This window comes from Camelus ferus, chromosome 3, assembly GCF_009834535.1.
Source record: "Camelus ferus isolate YT-003-E chromosome 3, BCGSAC_Cfer_1.0, whole genome shotgun sequence".
NCBI classification, from domain to species: Eukaryota; Metazoa; Chordata; class Mammalia; order Artiodactyla; family Camelidae; genus Camelus; species Camelus ferus.
In genome coordinates, this window is record NC_045698.1 from 92,782,638 (window position 1) to 92,790,284 (window position 7,647).

General features: G+C 49.3%; 1 protein-coding gene across 3 annotated transcripts in view; it reads right to left on the minus strand.

Moving 5' to 3' along the window:
* Positions 1-3,556, minus strand: part of FSTL4 (follistatin like 4) — a 379,618-nt gene extending 376,062 nt beyond the window's left edge. For all 3 annotated transcript variants that reach the window (XM_032476734.1, XM_032476733.1, XM_032476732.1), the window contains exon 1: positions 3,343-3,556. The gene's annotated coding sequence lies outside the window, so the exon portion shown is untranslated. The remainder of the gene's footprint in view (positions 1-3,342) is intronic.
* Positions 3,557-7,647: the final 4,091 nt, after the last annotated feature.

Here is a 7,647-nt window from a genome sequence, read left to right on the forward strand (position 1 = left end):
CCTTTTGAAGAAAGTTGAAAAACAAATGTTACATAAGAATTCAAATGGTCGGGGAGAAATAGATTTGAACATGAAAATTCCAAATCTGCCCCACTACAGACCACACACCAGCACGTAAGTCATCACTACTGAACAGGGTCACAGGCCAGAGAAAATCACCAACATTAAATACAAGCTTTTCTTTTCTCCTCCAGGAACCAGCCCTGTTTGGGAAGAGTGGGAATTCTCACCCTAGGAGATTTGGGGCCCTCTCTCCTAGAATACAGTAGCATTACCAAACCAGACATTAATGGATTAGCCACATGGAAATGGCTTCTCTTTGTAACTGATAGGACCAGAAATTATGAAGGTGATTTGGCAGAACCAAGCAGCACCACCCAGCCTTGAAGAGAACGGTAAGGTTTGTATCTCTGAGGCACCTCAACTTCCAATCTTTCAAACTGAAAAGTGTATGCTTAAGCCAATTACTTTAGGTGCACTGCATTTTACAAATGGGATGTTAGCAATCAACAAATGGAAACCAACTGGGAACCACCAATATCCTACAGTTCTCTTCTGCATGTCTGTCCAATGTTAAAAGAGGAAAAAAAAGAAGCTATATCAACCCCCACCTAAAACCAGGAGGCTATAAGTTCATTTCTTTCGAAAGCCTTAGGACCCCAGTTTTGATTTGTGTTTTAGGGGAAAAAAAGAGGGGTTCAAATTTCCAAAAGTAGTCCCTAAACACAGCACAGGGAAATTAGGCATGGAAAGATACCAATCCTGAAGCAACCCAAAACGAAACTATTTTGCGTTTCCCATTAATTACCTACTCTGTATCTTTCCTTAACTTTTCCAACATTTGATAAATTTGATACCTATATTAGTCTATGTGCAATGTGTAAATCTATGATATTCCTATTTTCTGTGAAGTTAAGGTACAGGAACCTTTACCTTTCCAACATTCAAATGATTCCCCCTAAGTACTAGTTATTCCCAATACAATTCTATTTTACTTGAAGTTCTACACCTTGTATTATACCATTAAGAGGGAAAATGGAAGGAAAGACGTGCTCTTGAAATAACTGCCTAATTTGATTAAGTTTAGTAAGCACACAGCAACACAAGAAGGTTGAGTTTGCAAAGAAATACTAAAAAAAAAAAAAAAGGCAAAGTAGCAAATAAGGTAGATTTTAGGAAATCTTGAATATTCAATGCCAATTTTTGAAATACAATGTTGTCAAAAAATAAAATCGCATGATGAAGATCACTTTTGAAAAAATTCTGCAGCCCTTAGAAGGAGAAGAATCCTGAGTGACTGGCAGGTCAAGGTAGAAAACTCCAACGTACCCAACCCTCAACCACCTTCAGGACACAGCGAAAGGGATAAAATGCCCAAAAGAACAAACTAGCCCTTCTCTGGAACAAAAAGCCTTCCTGGAATTAACAATTGAGGGTGATCAAAAAATCTGAAGAAAGAAAAAGCCATTGAAACAACTTTTATTAAGCTACTTTAATACATTAAATCAAAGACTATTTTCTTGTATGACCTTTGGCTCAGTCTGAACAGAAATGACCTAGTTTTGTATAACTAAGTTGGGAAGCATGCACAGGCCCTGTGGGGCCCCAGCTCAGGTCTTCCGTTAGAGTTACTGCCTGAGGGTAGCTGGGTCTCTGGGGTCCGAGACCCCAGACCATTTGCTTCCCAGGCGAGCCTTGCACCTGACCACTCTGCCCAGACCCAGCTTGTCTGGGCCATTCCAGGATTAAGAGGACACTGTTAAAAGTCATCTCTGGTTTTCCCCTAACCCTGATGGTAGGACGATAACTTGGGACATTTGAGAAAAGTCCAAATTTCTTCCGGATCCCTTTTCTCCTCTCACGAATAGTGAACTAGGCCCATTCCTGATACACATTTTGATTGTCACCGTACCACGTCTACTGAAATTGTTTCTGTGGCCCAGTGAATGTGGTCGGATGTTTGTGTCTCAGGGATCCATCTAATACAATTCCTGGTGCAGAGGCTTGCAACAAATAAGAAGGGAACAGAGCAAAGCTACTGGCGTTGTATTTCACTCGCCGGAAACCTCGGCGGAAGCGACACCTAGAGGGGGAGCGGAGGTGAAGCTGCGGAACCGCTATTCGTCAATGTCCGCGACAATTATCAGAACCAACTCTCTGGGCGAGGTGCAGACCTAGCAGGGCCGAACTCTGCTGGTCCCCAAAAACTTCTATAGGCCGACGGCTGCACGGGATGCTCTCCACGTTCTAGGCATTGTGAGAAACCCTACTGCTTCCAGCAGGTTTCTGCTCCTCCAACAGGGGAGGGTGCCGAAGTTCTCAGGTGGCAGGCCTCTGGCGAACACGCTCCGGGCACCGCTTTGTCAGCTGAAAGGAGCCCCGAAGGCTCGCGCAGAGCTTGCCCCCAAACTCGAGGCGATACACGCTCCCAAAGCGGAGCGCTCTGCCTGGGTCGCCTAGGTCTCCCCAAAACTTGGAATAGTTTTTGTTGTTGTTGTTGTTGTTGTTTGTTTGTTTTTTGCTGGCGCAAAGAAGAGCGGATTTCACCCACATTACAAGCTCTTAAGACCAAGTGCCTTGCCTGAACATCACCAACCAAAACAAACTGCTCACTAGTGACTCCCCAGTACGTAATACTGGCCAATCGCTTGGAACAGCGGGCCGAAGGAGAGCGCGGGCTGCCCGAGACGTGTAGGGTCCCAGGTCCTTCCCCTGCCTCCGCCTCTGAGCCCAAATGCTAAGCTCTGAACGCGGCGGCCCTCGGGGTAGTGAGGGCCAGCGGGGCTCGCGGGTCCTTCCAGCTGTAGGGAGCAGACGCAAGTTTCCTTGCAAACCTGGAGGGAGAAGGTAATGAGGACTCCCGCCCCGTGCCCCAGCCCAGGCCAAGGGCACGGGTCCGAGCCCAGGTGCTGCCGCGCGTCCGGCTCAACGAGGCCGCTCGGCGTCCGGAGCCCGAGCTAACTGCAGGTTGTTGGAACCCGGCGCCTGCTGCAGGCTCGGCCCGAGTGGTTCTGCGCCGCGCTCCGCCCGCCACCCCAGTCACTCCGGTCCCCACTGCAGACCCGGGCCACATGCCTTGGCGCCCCAGCCTTTACCCAGAGTCCTGGCCCTGGCGTCGGTAGCCCTGCCCAACCCGGGTTCCGGGGTCCCGTGCCCGCCTCCCGGCAGGCGGGCAAACTTGGCTCTCCCGGTGCGGCGGTGAGGACGAGCGAGCGCCCGGCTGGGCCCTGCAGCGAGACGCGGGGCCGCGGGCGCCCGGACCCCAGCAGGACGCAGCGGGACTGGTTGGCGGCGGCAGCTTGGCGTCCTCCCCGGGCGCGCTCCGAAGATGCGCTCGCGTACCTGAGGCGGCCGGAGCCGAGGTGAAGACCAGGTGGCCGGACTCGGCACGCTGGAGGGAGCGCCCCGTGGTGGCGGCGGCGACCCGGCCCCGCGTCCTTCGGTCGGTCTCTCCGGCTGTTGGCGGGTCCTGGGCGAGCTGAAGGCTGTCGCGGTTCCAGCTCTCTGAGCCGCCGCTGCCCCGCTGCTGTAGCACCGCCGCCGCGGCTGCCCTATTTCTGCCGCCGGGACCGGAGCCCGTGACGTCACCCACCCGGCCCCGCCTGCCCAATCGCCGCCACCTGTGCGCGCCGCCCGCCCGCCGCTCAGACCCGCACGGGGCCCGCGGCAGGTGCGCGGAGCAGCTGGGCGCGCACGCGGGTTGGGAGGACTCCCTGCGCTCCAGGGCACTCTCTCCAGCAGCCGCGGGGAGGGGGTGCGCTCCCGCCCCAGGCTCGTGTGGAGCCCTGCAGGCGACAAGCCCTCCCACCACACAAAATACCCCTCCTCCCGGCTCCTCCCGGCTCCTGCCGGGAGGGGTTCCCCAAGGCTGTGCTTTCAACATGCGCTGCTGGTCTTAATCAGGGGTCAGAGCTTGTGCAGCCCAGGCGAGCAAGTACCCCGCACCAAGAGAGCTGTCCCTGGGGGTGAAGTCAAGTGACACTCCCCCTCGCTGAGAGCCAACAATCTGAGAAAAAACGAAGTTTTCATTTCTCTCTTCTGAATCTGCCCTCTCTCACTGCAGAATCCTATAAAATCCTGGGCATGCAGGGTGACATTTGCCTAGCCTGGCCAAGCTGTGACAAGAGTGTCCCTTTTCCTTTAGAACCAGACAGGAAGCAAGGACCTACCTCCAGACCTGAGGCTCCCAAACCTTTCTAGATCCCTCTTCAGAAGAATATCCACAACTCTTGGAGACAACAGCCCAGTGATCATTTTGTTTTTATTAATTGACCTAAAGATCAGTCTTGGTGCCCAAATAAACTGGAACAACTTTGTAACAAATAGGGCCACCCCCTCCCCCAAATGGTTATATTGTGGCTCCAATCCGGCATCAAATTTAGGAGGGAGACTCTAGCCAGTCCAAGCTGGTAGTAACTGATGGGCAGGAAAATTTCAGGGGGAAAGTCTCCTGCTCTGGCTGTGTGAGCACCAGGTGACTTTCTGGCTTAGGGGAACAGTGTCTTGTCAATGCCCCTGTGATCTTTTCTGGCCTGGAGGAGGGGCAGAGGGCCTTTTCTGAGATTACGGTTAGTTAAATATCAGGAGAACGGGAAGAATAATAAAAGCTGACACGGAGGAAGAGGTGTTATATTTATTCTTTCCTCCAGCGGATAAAATACTGGGTCCTCCTATCTACTAGTCACTGTACTAGGTGCTGGAGAGACAGCAGTGGATGGGCCACCATGGTCCCTGCCCTCACACAGGTTTTATTCTGGGATCCAGCACTCCCTCTACTGCTGCACAGCTTGTAACCCAAAGCCAGTCATATCTCTGCTATTGGTATGTTTCCAGGTCTGTAAAATAAGGACTTGTAAGAAACCTGGGTGACTTCCAGGTCTTGGTCTGCTGTGACTTTCCCCCATAGATACCATGATTTGTGCTCAGAAGGATAAAGTCTACTCCACCATCAGTGCCCCTGGCCTTGGAAGGCATGATACTCTCTCAGAATTGACCATGAATCTTTGCCAAGGCCACCCATGACTGAACCCAAGGCTGGCTTGAGGCCAGATTCTCTAAGCTGGGTCAGGAAAGGACTGGCACTTTCTGTCTTGGGGAAAAAGAAAGACAGGGCATAAAAGGAAGCAGGAAGTTTTGGAAACATGCTGAGCCTCCCCCTGAAATTTAATTTTAAGTTGGTGGTCAAGATGGAGCCCCAGAGCCCAGAGGCTGGCTTCAGCTTCCTGCCCAGGCTGTCAGGTGTTTGGAAAAGCCAGTTTCTGTTCTCAGCCTTGAGCACAAACTCCCTGACTCAGTCTAGTGGTTCTATTACATAACCAAGGCAGGCCTTGGGCGGGGGGAGGGGGGTTTAATAACTCAGGGTCATATGTAAATCAGAGTCTGTAGATCAACCAAGATTAGAAATAGCTCCATTAAATGCAAAGAACAGACACTGGACTTCCACAAACTTCCTCTGCTTCCCAAAAAAGAGGGGCATGTAGCTGCTGCAAATCAGATGTACGGAATATCCCTTAGAGATAATGCTAACATCTGAAGTGAGCTATTGTGACTACTGTGCATAAAATAAGACTGGAATTAAAAGTCACCTTGGAATAAAGAGGTGAAGTGTGAATGACAAAATAAAACAAGCCTTCAGGGAAGCAGCATCAGATGGCAGCAGACCTTGACACCTCTTTGAATTGCTCTGTGCTTTCACCTCTCAGGGCAATTCTTGGTTTAATAATACTCCCCAACTTGGAAAATAGGCTAGATTTTACACAGAGAATTTCAGAATTTGCCTGAAACCCTGTTTCAGAACTTGCAAGCATACTGATGATTCTCTGTAGCCAACTATGATGCTTAGGAAAAAAAGAATTGGCTAAGTTTTGAAATCATACAATTCAGTCAGCTTGAAAGAACAAGTTAAAAGGCAACATAAATTCTGATTACTGCTCCTAACCCCCACTCTAAGTTATTGATGAGTGATTTAGGCAGGCAGACTCAGAGACACACAAAAGAAAGTTATCAGTGTGTTTTTTTAAATAAGATCAAGAAGTTTAAAAATCCCCAATATATACTGGGGATTTTACTTTACCAGTTTTAAAACTTTTTTCTATTTTTAATCTTACCAAAAACACAACGATATGACCCAAAACTGCTGCCAAGTAATGTGCCTTCTATAGGTCATTTCAGATTGCAGCTGCATATCAATATACCCAGAGATGGCACATAGCTGTGGGGGTCAGAAGGAAGCGGGGGACCTCCTCCAGATTCTATTGGAAGTTACCCTGTCACTAGCGATGGGTCAGGTGCACCCTGGGCTGATCAGACAGTGCCCAGAAATACCAGTTAGAAGCCAGACTGGGAGGTCCTGTGAGAAGGTGGGAATAGGCAGGGAACTGTCTTCCTGTGTCTTGCATAATTTAATGTTCTGCTGCCTGTCCAAAAATGTCTTAGTAAATCTTCAAACCAAACTATGCAGTTGATTAAAGAAGCAGTCTGGATCTTAGGAGAGCCTTGGACTTGGAGAGACATAAGGACTTGCTCCCTCTCCTGCCTCTGCCCCTCTCTGTCTGTGTGGGTCTGATTGAGTCCCCCCTTTTCTAGGCTTGTTCCCTATCAAAAGCAGGCTGGGGGTGGGTGGAGTGGGAGGTGGTCATATTCAATGAACTTCTGGGGCCATTTTCAATTCTACAAGTTGATGCCTTTATTTTGCTGGAAGTTAGGACTACTCTGATGTAGAGCTGAGATGTTAAAGGTTTCCCTTTAAGTCTAATGTTAATGCTGATGTCTTAAGTGATGATTCACTGTCAGCTAGAAATTAAGCCCATGGAGGTGACAAATTCAAAATTCCAGACCTAAAATCACACTCAGAAATCACTGCTTTAAACTCTGATTTAGGGAGAAAAGTAGCCAGCATGGAGATAAGGTATTCATTCTAGAGGTAACGGATTGAGGAAATTTTTCAAGGCCATGAAGAAGTGGTGTAGAGTAGTTTTAATTAAGACAGTGGGATGGATGAGAAGATGCAGCAATGAAAAGGGAATTGTGAATGGGGAGAGCAGAGGGAGGTGAACAACAAAACCCTTCACCACGGTATTGTTTCAGAGACAAAAGTCCCATCTAACTCCCAGGGCTGAGATTGATGGCACAAAGGGCCGCAGAAAGGCACAGATAACAAGAGGAAACGAAGCTGAGCTATTCTCAGAATTCCATGTGCACAGGGAGAATCTGGGATGAGAAGGCCCAGCCTCCAAGCCACAAAGCATCACTCATACTAGGAAGGGGGAGCCGGATGAAAGAGGGAGCACAGTAGGAGGAGAACCAAGGGAGGGGCCAACCTTCTTTATTCAAAAGGAGTGTTTTTGTCACGATCCTGTTTTCCACGCATTAGTATAGAGAGATAAACAGCATGACAATCTGAAACAGAGATCATTCAAAAAAATGAGCTCCTACTTTACAGAGATTCCATTCTTGAGAATATCTGTGCCATTCAAATGAATATGCAGTATTCTGGCAGGTCCTCTTAAGTGTTATGGACAGAACTACACAAGATGAGGATGTGTAAGATGGTGCTGGACTTGGTTTATATACCACCCAAATCTGAGCAACCATGCTGACCTCTCCGCCCCCTTCCCCACCAGGGCTCTCGCTGCTTGCCTTGCTTCC